This window comes from Poromitra crassiceps, assembly GCF_964638095.1.
Source record: "Poromitra crassiceps genome assembly, chromosome: 2".
Classification (NCBI taxonomy): Eukaryota; Metazoa; Chordata; class Actinopteri; order Beryciformes; family Melamphaidae; genus Poromitra; species Poromitra crassiceps.
Window position 1 is genome coordinate 47,206,680 of NC_139624.1, and position 17,500 is coordinate 47,224,179.

Below are 17,500 nucleotides of genomic sequence, written 5' to 3' on the forward strand. Positions count from 1 at the left end.
TCCCCGGGCGGGTCCTCAAGGCCTGCGCCCACGAGCTGGCAGGCGTATACACAGACATTTTCAACCAGTCTCTCTCCCTCCGACGAGTTCCCTCCTGCTTCAAAGCAGCGACAATCATCCCCATTCCCAAGCAGCAGAAAGTGACCAGCCTCAACGACTGGCGCCCAATAGCCCTCACACCAATAGCCAGCAAGTGCTTTGAAAAGCTGGTCATATCAAAGATCCGCCCCACACTCCCCCCGGACCACGACCCGCTACAATTCGCATACCGCCCCAACAGGAGCACAGCGGATGCAGTAGCACACGTGCTCCACACCGCCCTGTCCCACCTGGAGGGGAAGGACACCTACGTAAGAATGCTGTTTGTGGACTACAGCTCAGCATTCAACACCATAGTACCCTCCAGGCTGGTATGCAAGCTCAAGGACCTGGGACTTAACACAGCAATGTGCGACTGGATCCTGGATTTCCTGACAGACCGCCGCCAGGTGGTGAGGGTGGGCAACCTCACCTCCTCCCCACTGACCATCAGCATAGGAGCGCCCCAGGGGTGCGTCTCCAGCCCCTTCTGGTACGACCTCTACACCCACGACTGCGTGGCGACTCAAACCTCTAACACCATCGTGAAGTTTGCAGACGACACAGCAGTCGTGGGGCTGATCTCGGGGAGCGACGAGACGGCCTACAGAGAGGAGGTGGGGGCCCTGGAACAATGGTGCCAGGACAACCACCTCTCTCTGAACGTCTCCAAGACCAAGGAGATCATTGTAGACTACAGGAGGGGGGGGGGGGCACACACCCCCCAATCACCATCAACGGCACAGTGGTGGAAAGGGTGGACAGCTTCAAGTACCTGGGAGTCAATATCCACCAGGACCTGACTTGGGCCGGCCACACCGCCACTGTCGTCAAAAAGGCCCAACAGCCAATACACGGACTCAAGCGGCTGAAGAAATTTGGGCTAAGGAAAGAAATCCTCAGGGACTTCTACAGAGGCACCATTGAAAGCCTGCTGACTGGCGGCTTCACCACCTGGTACGGGAACTGTACCACCATGGACCGCAGGGCGCTACGGAGAGTGAGACGCGCGGCACAGCACGTAACAGAATGTGAGTTGCCAGATCTGCATGAACTGTATAAACAGCGGTGCCTCAGGAGGTCCCTGAAGATCATCAAAGACACAAACCATCCCCACAACAGCCTGTTCTCCCTGCTACCCTCAGGGAGAAGATACAGGGTTCCGAAAGCACGCACAAATCGCTTGAGGAACAGTTTCTTCCCGCAGGCCACGAGACTCCTTAACATACACAAATAGTGTAGTAGCCGCACTGTACCGTACTGTAGCTGCTACCATTACGTATGTCTAACGTTTAATTGTATTGCATAAGGAATATGCTATTTGCACCTGTATGTCAAATACGCAGAATTTAAAATGCCGAGTTTAATTGTATGTTTAATAAGGAATATGTTATTTGCACCTGTATGTCAAATACGCAGAATTTAAAATGTTTAAAGGACGGCTTTACCGTGGGGAATATGAATATATATTAAATCTCACGCCCCTAAGGTTTTCGAATCCGTTGAAATTTTTGAAATTGGAGGTTCACTGCCAGAGATATCAACCGAAATCCACTCTGTGTGTGTGTGTGTGTGGGGGGGGGGGGGTGGTAGAGGGGAGGGGCGGGTGCGGGAACCCGAAATCCTACATTTCCCACAATGCACTGGGCTCGCGTGGCCTTCGTTTCCACGCCCACCCCTCAGGCATTTGGCTAATATCAAACTCCAGTAGGTGGCGGTAATGCACATATATGCTTGCCAACCGCCATAAAAGTCGAAGAAGAAGAAGGCTTCGACATAAAAAGATTTAGTAGAACAAGAAAAAATAAAAATAAAATTGCCTCCAAATTGCACCAAATTTAAACGGTAGTATATATGTCGGGAGATGTCTTCATAAAAAAAAAATCATGCATTTTAAGGCATTTTCGTAGGAGTTACGCGCATCTGATGTTGTAACTATTTTATGTAAAAATGTGTAAAAACGGGTACATTGCTCAGCGTTGATTTCGTTACTTCAACGCACCTACTACTAGATGTAAAATTTGACGAGCTTTCCAATGCCGCCAGTCCCGTGTCTGTCCGTGCTTCCCTTCCCGAGATATGGTCTCTTTGCAAGGAGCTATGGAAAGCTAACCTAGCTACAGCAGGCTAGGTGGTGGAAAAAGATGGCTGCCTTTTGTTTTTGTTCAAGACCTCTGAAGGGGCGTGGAGGACCTCTAGAGGCGGGACCATGGCTCACAACAATTGTAGTTCATAGGTGCTTGACTTCCGCAAGGCGGACTTGGGCCAGATGACGCGAAACGCGTCGGCTGGCCCAAAAAATATGTGAGAGATGCTTGATATCTCTGGCAGTGAACAAGCAATTTCAAAAATTTCAACGGATTCGAAAACCTTAGGGGCGTGAGATTTAATATATATTCATATTCCCCACGGTAAAGCCGTCCTTTAAGCACGTCTAAAGTATGCACACGACATGTGCACCTATGTGCAGTGAATATGCCACTGTCTCTGACTTGTCTTATCACTATACTGCCTTATTGCTTGTTGTGTCTCTTGTTGTTTTTGCACTCATATGCCCTGTTATATTTGTACTATGTTGTAAACGGAGTCCACAGCACAAGAATTTCACACGTGATACTTGTACCATGGAGTGACAATAAAAATCTTGAATCTTGAATCTTGAATCTTGAATTTGTGTCAGTTTAGGGGTCCTTGATGTGAAAACGTTTGAGAACCACTGATTTGGAGAGGAGACGGTGACGGTTTGGTTGTTAATTATTGAAAGTCTTTGGAAGGATGAGAACCAGGAGGAGATGGAGAGGTGGATGGATAGATGGATGGATGGATGATGGATGGATGGAGGTGTGTGTAGGAGGGTTAGCAGCATTAATTGAGGAGATGCACACATTTAGCAGGAACAGTTAGTCACTCTGCCACACCACTGTCTGAGCTACCTGCCACTTCACACATCTGACCACTGTCTGAGCCACCTGCCACTTCACACGCCTGACCACTGTCTGAGCCACCTGCCACTTCACACATCTGACCACTGTCTGAGCCACCTGCCACTTCACACACCTGACCACTGTCTGCGCCACCTGCCACTTCACACGCCTGACCACTGTCTGAGCCACTTGCCACTTCACACATCTGACCACTGTCTGAGCCACCTGCCACTTCACACATCTGACCACTGTCTGAGCCACTTGCCACTTCACACATCTGACCACTGTCTGTGCCACCTGCCACTTCACACATCTGACCACTGTCTGAGCCACCTGCCACTTCACACACCTGACCACTGTCTGAGCCACCTGCCACTTCACACATCTGACCACTGTCTGAGCCACCTGCCATTTCACACATCTGACCACTGTCTGAGCCACCTGGCACCTGCCACTTCACACACCTGACCACTGTCTGAGCCACCTGGCACTTCACACGCCTGACCACTGTCTGTGCCACCTGCCACTTCACACGCCTGACCACTGTCTGAGCCACCTGCCACTTCACACATCTGACCACTGTCTGAGCCACCTGCCACTTCACACATCTGACCACTGTCTGAGCCACCTGCCACTTCACACATCTGACCACTGTCTGAGCCACTTGCCACTTCACACATCTGACCACTGTCTGAGCCACCTGCCACTTCACACATCTGACCACTGTCTGAGCCACCTGCCACTTCACACATCTGACCACTGTCTGAGCCACCTGCCACTTCACACGCCTGACCACTGTCTGAGCCACTTGCCACTTCACACGCCTGACCACTGTCTGAGCCACCTGCCACTTCACACATCTGACCACTGTCTGAGCCACCTGCCACTTCATACATCTGACCACTGTCTGAGCCACCTGCCACTTCACACATCTGACCACTGTCTGAGCTACCTGCCACTTCACACATCTGACCACTGTCTGAGCCACCTGCCACTTCACACACCTGAGTACTGTCTGAGCCACCTGCCACTTCACACACCTGAGTACTGTCTGAGCCACTTGCCACTTCATACATCTGACCACTGTCTGAGCCACCTGCCACTTCACACATCTGACCACTGTCTGAGCCACCTGCCACTTCACACATCTGACCACTGTCTGAGCCACCTGCCACTTCACACATCTGACCACTGTCTGAGCTACCTGCCACTTCACACATCTGACCACTGTCTGAGCCACCTGCCACTTCACACACCTGAGTACTGTCTGAGCCACCTGCCACTTCACACACCTGAGTACTGTCTGAGCCACCTGCCACTTCACACACCTGACCGGGTGAGAAGAGGAGAATGAGGGACAAGCAATACTCTGTTGCCCCTATCTTCCCACTGGCCTTAGGCGCTAAACTGGCGTTAAATGCAAAAAAACACGCTTTGCGCCTGCCTCGGGAAGATAGCATCATGTTTTTAGGCCCCGAAATGCGCTTTACGCCGAAGAGGCATGGCGCAGTGCCAGAATAGGCCAGAATGGGCGTTTCGGCCTTAAATACCGGCCTAACGCTATCTTCCCCCCTGGCGTTAATTTAGCGTTTAGCGCTTTTCAAAACCAGGCCTTATTCAGTGCGCCGGGGATATTATTGTGCGTAATTGCGTGCAGCTCTCCTCTGCCATCTCACTCTCTCTCCCCCTCTCTCTCTCACTCCCTCTCTCTTGCGCGTCAAGTTGTTATACCGTAGTTTTGAGCCCCTGTCATTCAGAGGCTGTTGCATCATCCTACCTGTGCAGTGGGGGAGAAGAAAAGGTAGCGACTAGCGAGAGAAAACGATATAATTCTGCCCAAACTTTCACCAATCTAATCTCATCATGACATCCAGGGATAGGCTATATTTTTCTAGCCGATGCGTTTAGAACATTCTTTTAATTTTGATCTTGCTATAGTGTAGCGTATTTACATGCTTGCTGTATTTAAACTGCAGTGAGATTGGTTTGAGAAGCATAATATATGGAATAATATATATGGAGACAGACGGGGATGAAAGAGGGAATGGGGGGGAGCTCAGAGCGCTTTGGGGCTTTTCTGACCGGATTGGATCATTCCGTGGAATGGAACATGAAAGGGACATTGTCAAGTCAAGTCAAGTCAAGTTTATTTATATAGCCCTAATTCACAAGCATGTCTCAGAGGGCTTCACAGAAAGTATGTCTAGCTAATTCTAGCTAACACACAGTAACAAGAATATACAGAATAAAGATAACATTTGAACAATTGATAATATAGAAAATATAGGAATGAGGGGAGAGCAGAGGAGAGCGCAGGAGAAGGGAGAATAGCAGGGGGAATGTGAGAGAGTGATGGGGTGGGGAGGGTATAGGAGGTGGGGAAGGAGCAGGAGGAGAGAGCAGGAGAGGGGAAGGGAGGGGAGGTGTGGGGGAGAAGAGAGCAGGGGGAGGGAGGAGGTGGGGAGAGAATGAGCAATATAGACGGAGGAGAGGGGGGAGGTGGGGAGAAGATAGGAGGAGGAGGAGGAGAGAAGGAGAGATGGGGGTGCAGGGGAGGGAGAGCCAGGGTAGAGAAGCAGGGGGAGCGTCCCACATCCCCCCCCCCCCCCCCCCCCAGAGGGGACAGAGAGGAGGAGAGAACAGAGAAGGAGAGGTGGGAGGGTGCAGGGGAAGGAGTGCAGGGGGAGAGGAGGAGAGAACAGATAAGGAGAGGTGGGAGGGTGCAGGGGGAACGCGGGAGGAGGAGGCGGGGGAGGGAACAGACCTCTCCGCCCCCTCCTCCCCCCCCCCCCCCGAGAGGACAGAGGGGAGGAGAGAGCAGAGAAGGAGAGGTGGGGGGGTGCAGGGGGAATGTGAGAGAGGGGAGAGGACAGGGAGGAGGAGAGAACAGAGAAGGAGAGGTGGGAGGGTGCAGGGGAGGGAGAGCAGGGGGAACGTGGGAAGGGGCGGCGGGGGAGGGAAGAGCATGGAAAGAGAGGGTGCGGGGGGGGGAGTGGGAAATGTGGGAGAGTGGGGAACAGGAGGGGGAAGAAGGGAAAGGAGCGGGGGAAAGAGAAAGAGAGGGGGGGGGGAAGATCAGACAACTGACTACTCTAAGCATTAACCAGAGCTAACTGGGACATAGTATCTAGCTAGTCTACAGCCTAATCTGGCCTATCCTACTCTGCTCTAGTCTGATCTTTGCCTGAACACTAACAGGTCAGCCTTAGGCTGTAGCTAATCTATCGCCTACCTAAACTGTTCTAAACCAACCGGCAGCCCTCGACCAGTGATGAAGAGCACCGATGCCCCCCGCCCCGGCCCCCCCCCCCCCACATAAGGCGTGGGAGAGAAGGCCGGGCCGGGACACAGCGGCGTCCCCACACCCCCAGTGAACGCAAGAAAACCTTTCCACCAAATGGATTGCCCCAGTGACTTGGCTTGGCTGAGGAGGAACCTTGTGAGGTCGTTGTGCTACAGGGGCCCAGCAATGGTCGCCTGGGTAAGCCCACCCCCCACGCGACCCGCTCCCAGACCCGCCCCCAGCTAGTGACTGGGAACTGGGAGAGCAGGCCACGCAGGCCACGCGGGCCCACCCAGGCAGTGGACCCAGCGGCGGACCCCCATCCGGGGACTCCCCTCCGAGACAGGCCGAGAGATGCCGGGCTAAACCATGAACAGAGTTTTCCGGCATTGAAACTCTGTAAATGGTTTATTATGGAAATAAAATTTACAAGAGAACAGAAAATTGAAAATGTAAAAAAGAGTCCAACAGAGGGATATAAAAATGTAGTTTTTAAATTATCCTAAAATCAGGGAAGGGAGTTGAAAATGTAAAAAGTAGAGTCCAAAGGAAATAGAAAATGTAGTCTTTAAGTGTCCGTAGGTTTAGAGAATACTAGCTAAGAGGAGGGGAGGGGAGGATAAGAGTCGGAGGTGGTGATTAAGGGGAGGGGAGGATAGGAGTTGGAGGTGATGAGGCCGGGGGGGGGGGGGGGGGGTCCCCCCCTTCCCTTAGGCAGGCAGGTGACCAGGATGATGAGGATAGGGGTCGGTGGTGGTGAAGAGCCCGGGGTGTCAGACAGTAGAAGGAGTAGCGGGTAGATGGCCTAGAGTGACGACAGGTGGCTAGGGCGATGACGGCCAGACCTAGGGCTGCAGCGGCGGGGGTGTACGTCAGGCCAATGAAGGACACCTGAGGGGGAGAGAGAGAAGAGAGCGGGGGAATCTGCGCAGAGGTGGAACTAACTCTATAGACAACAATAAAATTAGGTCAAAGCAAAATTTATTAGGATTTTTTATTTTTATTTTTTTGGGATGACTAATACTATACTGCTAATTCAGGTCTAAGTACCACCTAACACCACTGTCAATGATTCATTTATTGATTCATTGTGATTCGTTTACTGCACTTCTCCAATGAGCACGTTGTGAATAATTGTACGCTTAAAAGGCGTGGTTATAATGCTTAAGGCCGCGTGTAGCGCCGACACGACACGACACGAATATCGCCTGGCGCTAAGCGCTAATTTAAGGCCAGTGGGACGATAGAGTCCTGTGTGTGTGTGTGTGTGTGTGTGTGTGTGTGTGTGTGTGTGTGTGTGTGTGTGTGTGTGTGTGTGCGCGTGCATGTGCATGCATGCGTGCATATGTGTGTGTGTGCACGTGTGTCTGTGTATTTGAAGAGTTTCATCTGCCACCACAGGTCATAAAAACCCTTAACCTTGGAATTTTGGATTTCCATGTTTGGACTGGACTTAGAGGATGACACGGGTCATGTTTGGACTGGACTTAGAGGATGACACGGGTCATGTTTGGACTGGACTTAGAGGATGACACGGGTCATGTTTGGACTGGACTTAGAGGATGACACCGGTCATGTTTAGACTGGATTTAGAGGATGACACCGGTCATGTTTAGACTGGACTTAGAGGATGACACGGGTCATGTTTAGACTGGACTTAGAGGATGGCACCAGTCAGTTTGTGTTGGACTGGACTTAGAGGATGGCACGGGTCATGTTTAGACTGGACTTAGAGGATGGCACCAGTCAGTTTGTGTTGGACTGGACTTAGAGGATGACACGGTCATGTTTGGACTGGATTTAGAGGATGACACGGGTCAGTGTGAGTTGGACTGGACTTAGAAGATGACACGGGTCAGTGTGAGATGTTTGGACTGGACTTAGAGGATGGCACGGTTCAGTGTGAGTTGGCACGGGTCAGTGTGAGTTGAGGACTGGTCTTAGAGGATGACACTGGTCAGGTGTGAGTGGGACTGGACTTAGAGGATGGCACAGGTCAGTGTGAGATAGACTGGACTTAGAGGATGGCACGGGTCAGTGTGAGTTGAGGACTGGTCTTAGAGGATGACACTGGTCAGGTGTGAGTGGGACTGGACTTAGAGGATGGCACAGGTCAGTGTGAGATAGACTGGACTTAGAGGATGACACGGGTCAGTGTGAGTTGGACTGGACTTAGAGGATGACACGGGTCAGTGTGAGATGTTTGGACTGGACTTAGAAGATGACACGGGTCAGTGTGAGTTGGACTGGACTTAGAGGATGGCACGGGTCAGTGTGAGATGTTTGGACTGGACTTAGAGGATGGCACGGGTCAGTGTGAGATGTTTGGACTGGACTTAGACGATGGCACGGGTCAGTGTGAGATGTTTGGACTGGACTTAGAGGATGGCATGGGTCAGTGTGAGATGTTTGGACTGGACTTAGACGATGGCACGGGTCAGTGTGAGATGTTTGGACTGGACTTAGAGGATGGCACGGGTCAGTGTGAGATGTTTGGACTGGACTTAGACGATGGCACGGGTCAGTGTGAGATGGACTGGACTTAGAGGATGGCACGGGTCAGTGTGAGTTGGACTGGACTTAGAGGATGGCACGGGTCAGTGTGAGTTGGACTGGACTTAGCCGCAAAACGCGACTATTTCACTCGACTCAACCGCATCATGGGGTATTACATCATGTGTCAAGTATGGGGTTTGCCCTGTGTCGTTCTGTCAGTCACAGGTTTCTGGCCAATCAATGCGGTGGCGCAGTTGAGCAGTTGAACCGGTGAGCAGCAAAAAAGAAGAAGAGTCGTTGGAGAAGGGAAAATAATGTTTCCGGACACACAAATAACCCAAACTTTCTTAAAATACGAGTTAACAAAGCGCGGCCTCAGCGCGGCCTGCTCGACAACATCCGTGGCAACAAGGTGCGTAGTTTATATTAGTGATTGGTGCATGTTTGAAGCTTGTAGATCGCTAAATGTGCAACTTTCCCTCGATAAAGGGGTCGGGCGAGCGGGACTATGATGGGAGAGGTACTCGAGTGAAATAGTCGCGTTTTGCGGCTAGACTGGACTTAGAGGATGGCACGGGTCAGTGTGAGTTGGACTGGACTTAGAGGATGGCACGGGTCAGTGTGAGTTGGACTGGACTTAGAGGATGACACGGGTCAGTGTGAGTTGGACTGGACTTAGAGGATGGCATGGGTCAGTGTGAGTTGGACTGGACGTAGAGGATGACACGGGTCAGTGTGAGTTGGACTGGACTTAGAGGATGGCACGGGTCAGTGTGAGATGGACTGGACTTAGAGGATGGCACGGGTCAGTGTGAGTTGGACTGGACTTAGAGGATGGCACGGGTCAGTGTGAGTTGGACTGGACTTAGAGGATGGCACGGGTCAGTGTGAGTTGGACTGGACTTAGAGGATGGCACGGGTCAGTGTGAGTTGGACTGGACTTAGAGGATGGCACGGGTCAGTGTGAGTTGGACTGGACTTAGAGGATGGCACGGGTCAGTGTGAGTTGGACTGGACTTAGAGGATGACACGGGTCAGTGTGAGTTGGACTGGACTTAGAGGATGGCATGGGTCAGTGTGAGTTGGACTGGACTTAGAGGATGACACGGGTCAGTGTGAGTTGGACTGGACTTAGAGGATGACACAGGTCAGTGTGAGTTGGACTGGACTTAGAGGATGACACGGGTCAGTGTGAGTTGGACTGGACTTAGAGGATGGCACGGGTCAGTGTGAGATAGACTGGACTTAGAGGATGACACGGGTCAGTGTGAGTTGGACTGGACTTAGAGGATGACACGGGTCAGTGTGAGATGTTTGGACTGGACTTAGAAGATGACACGGGTCAGTGTGAGTTGGACTGGACTTAGAGGATGGCACGGGTCAGTGTGAGATGTTTGGACTGGACTTAGAGGATGGCACGGGTCAGTGTGAGATGTTTGGACTGGACTTAGACGATGGCACGGGTCAGTGTGAGATGTTTGGACTGGACTTAGAGGATGGCATGGGTCAGTGTGAGATGTTTGGACTGGACTTAGACGATGGCACGGGTCAGTGTGAGATGTTTGGACTGGACTTAGAGGATGGCACGGGTCAGTGTGAGATGTTTGGACTGGACTTAGACGATGGCACGGGTCAGTGTGAGATGGACTGGACTTAGAGGATGGCACGGGTCAGTGTGAGTTGGACTGGACTTAGAGGATGGCACGGGTCAGTGTGAGTTGGACTGGACTTAGAGGATGACACGGGTCAGTGTGAGTTGGACTGGACTTAGAGGATGGCACGGGTCAGTGTGAGTTGGACTGGACTTAGAGGATGACACGGGTCAGTGTGAGTTGGACTGGACTTAGAGGATGGCATGGGTCAGTGTGAGTTGGACTGGACGTAGAGGATGACACGGGTCAGTGTGAGTTGGACTGGACTTAGAGGATGACACGGGTCAGTGTGAGTTGGACTGGACTTAGAGGATGGCACGGGTCAGTGTGAGATGGACTGGACTTAGAGGATGGCACGGGTCAGTGTGAGTTGGACTGGACTTAGAGGATGGCACGGGTCAGTGTGAGTTGGACTGGACTTAGAGGATGACACGGGTCAGTGTGAGTTGGACTGGACTTAGAGGATGACACGGGTCAGTGTGAGTTGGACTGGACTTAGAGGATGACACGGGTCAGTGTGAGTTGGACTGGACTTAGAGGATGACACGGGTCAGTGTGAGTTGGACTGGACTTAGAGGATGGCACGGGTCAGTGTGAGATGGACTGGACTTAGAGGATGGCATGGGTCAGTGTGAGATGTTTGGACTGGACTTAGAGGATGGCATGGGTCAGTGTGAGATGGACTGGACTTAGAGGATGGCACGGGTCAGTGTGAGTTGGACTGGACTTAGAGGATGGCACGGGTCAGTGTGAGATGTTTGGACTGGACGTAGAGGATGACACGGGTCAGTGTGAGATGTTTGGACTGGACTTAGAGGATGGCATGGGTCAGTGTGAGTTGGACTGGACGTAGAGGATGACACGGGTCAGTGTGAGTTGGACTGGACTTAGAGGATGACACGGGTCAGTGTGAGTTGGACTGGACTTAGAGGATGGCACGGGTCAGTGTGAGTTGGACTGGACGTAGAGGATGGCATGGGTCAGTGTGAGTTGGACTGGACGTAGAGGATGGCATGGGTCAGTGTGAGTTGGACTGGACTTAGAGGATGGCATGGGTCAGTGTGAGATGGACTGGACTTAGAGGATGGCATGGGTCAGTGTGAGTTGGACTGGACTTAGAGGATGGCATGGGTCAGTGTGAGTTGGACTGGACTTAGAGGATGGCACGGGTCAGTGTGAGTTGAGAAAACCACCCTCGCTCCTGTGAAAGCCTTTCACAATCCCACTGGATAAACTCAAAAACACAAAACAAGGCTGCTTCTGTTAATAGCTCCTGAAATGTTGACATGTTGGAGATTCAAGGTTTTCACCACAGCAACGATTTAACAAAACTCACGCTTTCTCTCTCTCAAAAAATTAAACAGTTGACCGAAAGTACAACATAAAAAAACCCTCCCTAGTATGGATTCAGGCTATTAGCCACTGTAGATCATTTGTGAGACCACCCAGAGAGGAGGACCTTGGGAGGAGATTGGGGTGTGGTTGGTGCTTGGTGACGTGACCTCGACTTGTTGACCAAGATCGAACGTTGGGCAAAAAAAAAAACGGGTTTCAACTTTACTGTTTCAACTCCGTATTGTATCAACTCCATAAGTTATTTGGTTATCTGACGTTGGCTCTTACAGTAACTTACATAATGACACCATCTCGGAGTGGGATTGTCTAACTTTTTCATGTCATGGACCGCCAAACAGAGCGCCATTTGATCGCATTTTGCCCCGAAGAAACCCATCAGAGGAGTTTTTTGTGGTGTACTGTAGAATAGGATAAGAGAAAGTGGAACCTATAATCAAGAACCATCCCTGTGTATATATATATATATACATGTATATATATACAGTATATACAGTATATTATATATATATACACACATACACATACATACATTTTCTCATTGATTTCTAGTGAGTGCAGTAAAATCTAACCATTCCTCACACATGCTGGAGGTCCCTGGACCCCAATTTAGAAAGCAAAGTGTTGGATAGTGTAATCGTCTGTGTTTGCAATGGATATTATCCGCTAACGTTCTTCCTCCTCCCAAAGGGGATATTAAACTTTCTTCTTTTTTTTAATCCCTTCAAGTGTTCCTGTAACAGACTGGGTGAGAGACTGCCTGTGCCATGCGCCCAGGCTGTACTATTAAAAAGCATGAATCATCCTCTGCTTCGTGACTCGTCTCCCCGCGGGGCGCCCCTCCATAGGCGGCCTATCCGAGTGATCCGGGGGACGTTGACCTGATACTGATCCTCCTTTTCCCATCACGAATCAGACCCCCCCCCTTCCCCCCGCTGTGCGCTGTCTTACTGTTTATACGCAACATGTTCCAGGAAGATCTGGAGCAGTTTGGCGCTGATGATGTGCAAACTCAAAGAGGCTTGATGGCATCTTCTCGACAGACGGTGAATCAGACAGAAGTCACCGCTGACCCGTCCTTATCCATTAACTGGATATAATCTTCTGACAAATCCATAAAGAGCAGTCATATAGTCAAGGGAGGGAGAGGAGAGCAAACCCTGGCACGGATCCAGCCATTCATCACTGGGAATCCAGCCAATAGGCTACACAGGTGTCTGCAATGCAAGTGTATGAGTGTGTAAGACCACATAATAATTATCATCCTAAATGCCATTGCTACACTTTGAATCAATGGGCCTGCTGTGTAGATCAGTGATTCCCAAAGTGTGGGCCGTGGCCCACTAGTGGGCCGTGGAGGTACTGCAGGTGGGCCGCGAGTGGTAACACTCCCGATTTTCGCGGGCAATCAAATGGCTGTAGCAGGGTCATTTTTAAAGCTACAGTGTAGATCCTGTTATCAGAAGAAAATATAAGACCTAAGGCATAATATGCTAGCTTGTCGGGAAGGGGGCTAAATAATGCTCCAAACATAGGTTAAATCTGAGGGAAAACTATTTCAAAGGGGTCCCTCAACCTCTCAGCTCAATTTATCTCAATGAAAATTGATTCAATGAGTACCCACGAGTCTCCCCTTTACAGATAAGGTAGCATTTTTCACAGCCTAGCATTAATAGCTTGTGGATTGATTTCTTCTGTTGTTGGATGGATTATTACCATAATTTCCCTTATGCCCAAATTCACATGCTCTGTTAATTAAATAAAATATATATAATATAAAACCCTGGTCTAGATATTAGAGTCAAACCTGTCCTGTCTCCATGTAGGATGCAGACAGCCCTTTGGCCAATCAGTAACACGATGCATTGTCCCTCCAAGTTTGATCAAAAACGGGCCGATGGTGTAGCAGTAGTTAGAAATGTTGACCTTTAATTACAGCGCCCCCATCAGGCCAATCAGTGTTGTTTTCAAAACACCAGAACACAGTGCCAAAAAGGCGTCAGTCCTCCAAGTTGTGTGTGTGAAATCTTACATTTGACTGTAAAATCTTGACCTATGATTAAAGCATCCGCATTAGGCCAATCAGTGTAATTTGTAAAAATGGCTGCAATTGCCACTCTCATGTGAATCAAACTTAGGGCCTTTAAAATTGCAATTCTTACACCAAAACAAAAACACTAAAACATGATAAAGTTTACAATGCCAAAATACATCATCCCTCTGAATTTCGCCAGAATCAGGACCAGTGGTCTCAGATGTATCACATCAAATTTGGTCATTTAACTAACTAGCGCCCCCATCAGGCAAAACCATATACACACACACACACACACACACAATTCCCAATCAGTACAAACCATTAAAGCAAGTAAACCTTGACAAACCGTCCCATAGGGCCTACAGCAGAGGAAGGGGCGTGTGTGATTCCATGGGCCATGATCACTGCTAAGAGGTGTCTATGAGACGGACCCCCGCACTATCTCCTGTCACTGACATGACCATCATGTGTCGCATGCCGGCATGTGTATATACCCTCAGGTTCATGTGTGTGTGTGTGTGTTAAGGTGTGTATACCCTCAGGTTCATGTGTGTGTGTTTGTGTGTGTGTGTGTGTGTGTGTGTGTGTGTGTGTGTGTGTGTGTGTGTGTGTGTGTGTGTGTGTGTGTGTGTGTGTGTGTGTGTGTGTGTGTTAAGGTGTGCTTGTGGTGTGGGTTCAAGCATGGGCCATGCAGAGTAATAGCCTGGGATGGGGGGGCGGGGTGTCAGGGGGGTATGAGCTAATGCTAATGTGAGTAACATCAATCTCAGCTAAGGAGCAAGACAAGCATTTAAGTCAGTGAGCAATGTGTCAGTGAGCAGTGTGCTGCGCACACACACACACATACACACACACACACACACACACACACACACATCAACTACTTACACACATACACCAACTACTTGACAAAGATACCGTTCAGGCAGAGACACACTTGGTGAATGGACTGCATATAGCACTTTTATCCAAAGCACTTTACAATATGCCTACATCCAAACCCATTCACACACGGATGGCAGCAATTTGGGGTTCAGTATAAAATTTTGAAATACAGGGTGGCAGAGGCAGAGGTGGGTGGGCTGCCGCTGCCATCCTGCGCTTGTTTCACAATACTCGCTTTTCATTGTTTTCAGAATGCAAACAAACTGCGTTGTCAAGAATGAACGAGATTAACTGCTGTCCAGAGTCCCGACATACGAAGACGCCCTGAATCAAAAGATGATCTATCTTCCGACAGGCGCTATCCCCTAATAGCGCTTGCGCACCTGTTTGCGCGTGCCTTAAGGCAGGGAAGATAGCAGTCCGCCTTGCGCCGTCCGCCAGGTGTTATGCCGAGTTTTGCATCCCAGCGCCGGCAGCATCCCCACCTCACGGGAGCATATTGTAATGATTTATACAGAAATTTAACTGTTTAAAAGTGATATAATTGTCTGGTAGACGTGACCTCCCTGATTTCTAAGTTAAAACAGCCCCAAAATATGTTGGGGATGCAATTCTCGGCGGGCATGCGGAAACGTTCACGGCACCTGTCGCAGACGTAAATTAGAGCCGTGTCAAAATCATCTGTGCCCCAAAATGCCTGCACAAACGGGATTTGGGCGGTCTTACCACAATTATTCACAGGCGTGGCCAGGCAATGCTGGGCATTACGTCAATCAAAAGCAATCAGATTCCCGTCTCGCAATGGCTGTTTGCGCGAGGCATGCAATATGCTGTAATTCTCTCCATGCGTAATAGAGTGTACTCACTCGTGCGAGGACAGAGAGAGCTTATGAGCTTATAAATAGCCTATGTCCATTGTCCAACAAGTTTTCTCAATTCATTTCCCTCTTTGCGATGTGATAAAAGTTTTTCAGTGAGTTATAGTTGATTGCCTCACTGAATTATCTGCTAATACCCAATTTTAGCAGCATAATTTGATGTCTAGGCTGTGCGTAATGACATATCCAAAAGGAATTCTACTGTGCACTGTGCTGCACGGAGATTACGGGTGCGCTCCCAGCGCAGCGAGGTATTTGCGCGTAAAAGGTCCTTTTCAAAGCTCTTAGCGCAAAGTAATTGCATGCTGCTGATCAGGGACGTGCAGAGAACATTAGAGGGGCAGGGGCTCAAATTCATAAAGGGGCACTACAGGAAATTTGAGGCAATTTGAAGGCCAATTTAGGGGTATAACTCATTTTAAATATTCCGATTTTAACCAGATTTAGAGGAATATCTCATTTTAGGATTCCACAAACTGAATAATATTAGGATATAAAAGTTGCATGCTGTTGCAATACTGTTGTGAAATCATTTATGCGTCAATATTTATTTGCTCCTTTTCTCCCTTTAGGTTAATATAATAATAATAATAACATATATTATATTTATTTATTTATTTATGTATTTATTCATTCATTCATTCATTTAAGTCGAACAAGAGCCACAACAACTACCAACTAACTAGTAGCCATAAATGAGGCTCACTGGCTACTGGCTACGGAATACATATCGATATCAGACAAAGCCGAATTACAGTTGCAGTTATTTAACTCCGTTTTTGCTACTTAGACCACCATACGATGTGATTTGCATCCCCTCTAGACCTGCCCTCCAGACCTGCCCTCAGTGCCCTGGCACATAAACACAGACTTTAAACAAAAGCATAAAAAAGCATCGAGGTGACTTCCATGTTTTGGGGGCTCTCTCCTAGCACATGAAGACTGAGTTTGGTGCTTAACATCCAGGTAGAGGTGATCTCGACATCTCGGGGCTGGCGGGGTGTAAAACGGCATTACAGGCTGCTGCATGCCTGTCTGCACCCCCGGAATTTTAACATGAAACTGAAATGGGGGGGGGGGGGGGGGAGGGTAGCTCTCTGTATAATTCTTTGTTTTGACAAACATACATCATACCTGATTCACGTTGACTGATATCTGTCAGTGTGCGCCTGTGCTGCTGTTGCTCAGTCTGCATGTGCAGAGGACGGGCCGTCTCGCTCTCAACAGTCAATTGGCAAGCCACCACGTGGCTGCTGCCTTCAGGGGCGGCTCAAAAAAACACTGGTCCAAGTAGAGGCCTATTAGGAATGGTGCATTCAAGGCCAAGAGAGCTCGGAAAATGCAATTCTCTTTGAATGCTGCCTTCAGTGATGGCATGGAAAGGGTAATTTCCTTAGAAAGCACCATTAGAAATGTTGCATTCATGGTCAGGAAAGGGCACTTTTTACAGACTGAAAAAAAGGCAGGGGCTCAAGCCCCCTTTGATGTCTATGTGTGCACGTGCCTGCTGCTGATGATAGCATAATGCCATCGATCCCCACATTTTAGGGCTGAAACGCCTGCTTTGGCTTGTGGCAGCCAATGCCCAGTACAATTATCACAGGCATGCGCTTGTGTCCGCCCCCAATTTGCATTGCGCACGGCGTTAAACGAGCGCAAACGCTAAATTAGCGCTTTTGGGAAGATAGGGCCCGATGTGTTTGTGTTTTCCAGGGACTATTTCCTGGAGGAGACTTCTTCTTCCTTGTGGGTGTCAGCTGACGGAAGCTGGACAAGAATGAATGGCAGCAGTCAGGAGGAGAACGAGCACTGATACCTCCATGTGCTGAGTGTGTGCAGACAAACCAAGAAGAATGGAGAGGAAAGAGACAACCTGGACGACTGACACCAACGTAACTTATCAACGTATCCCT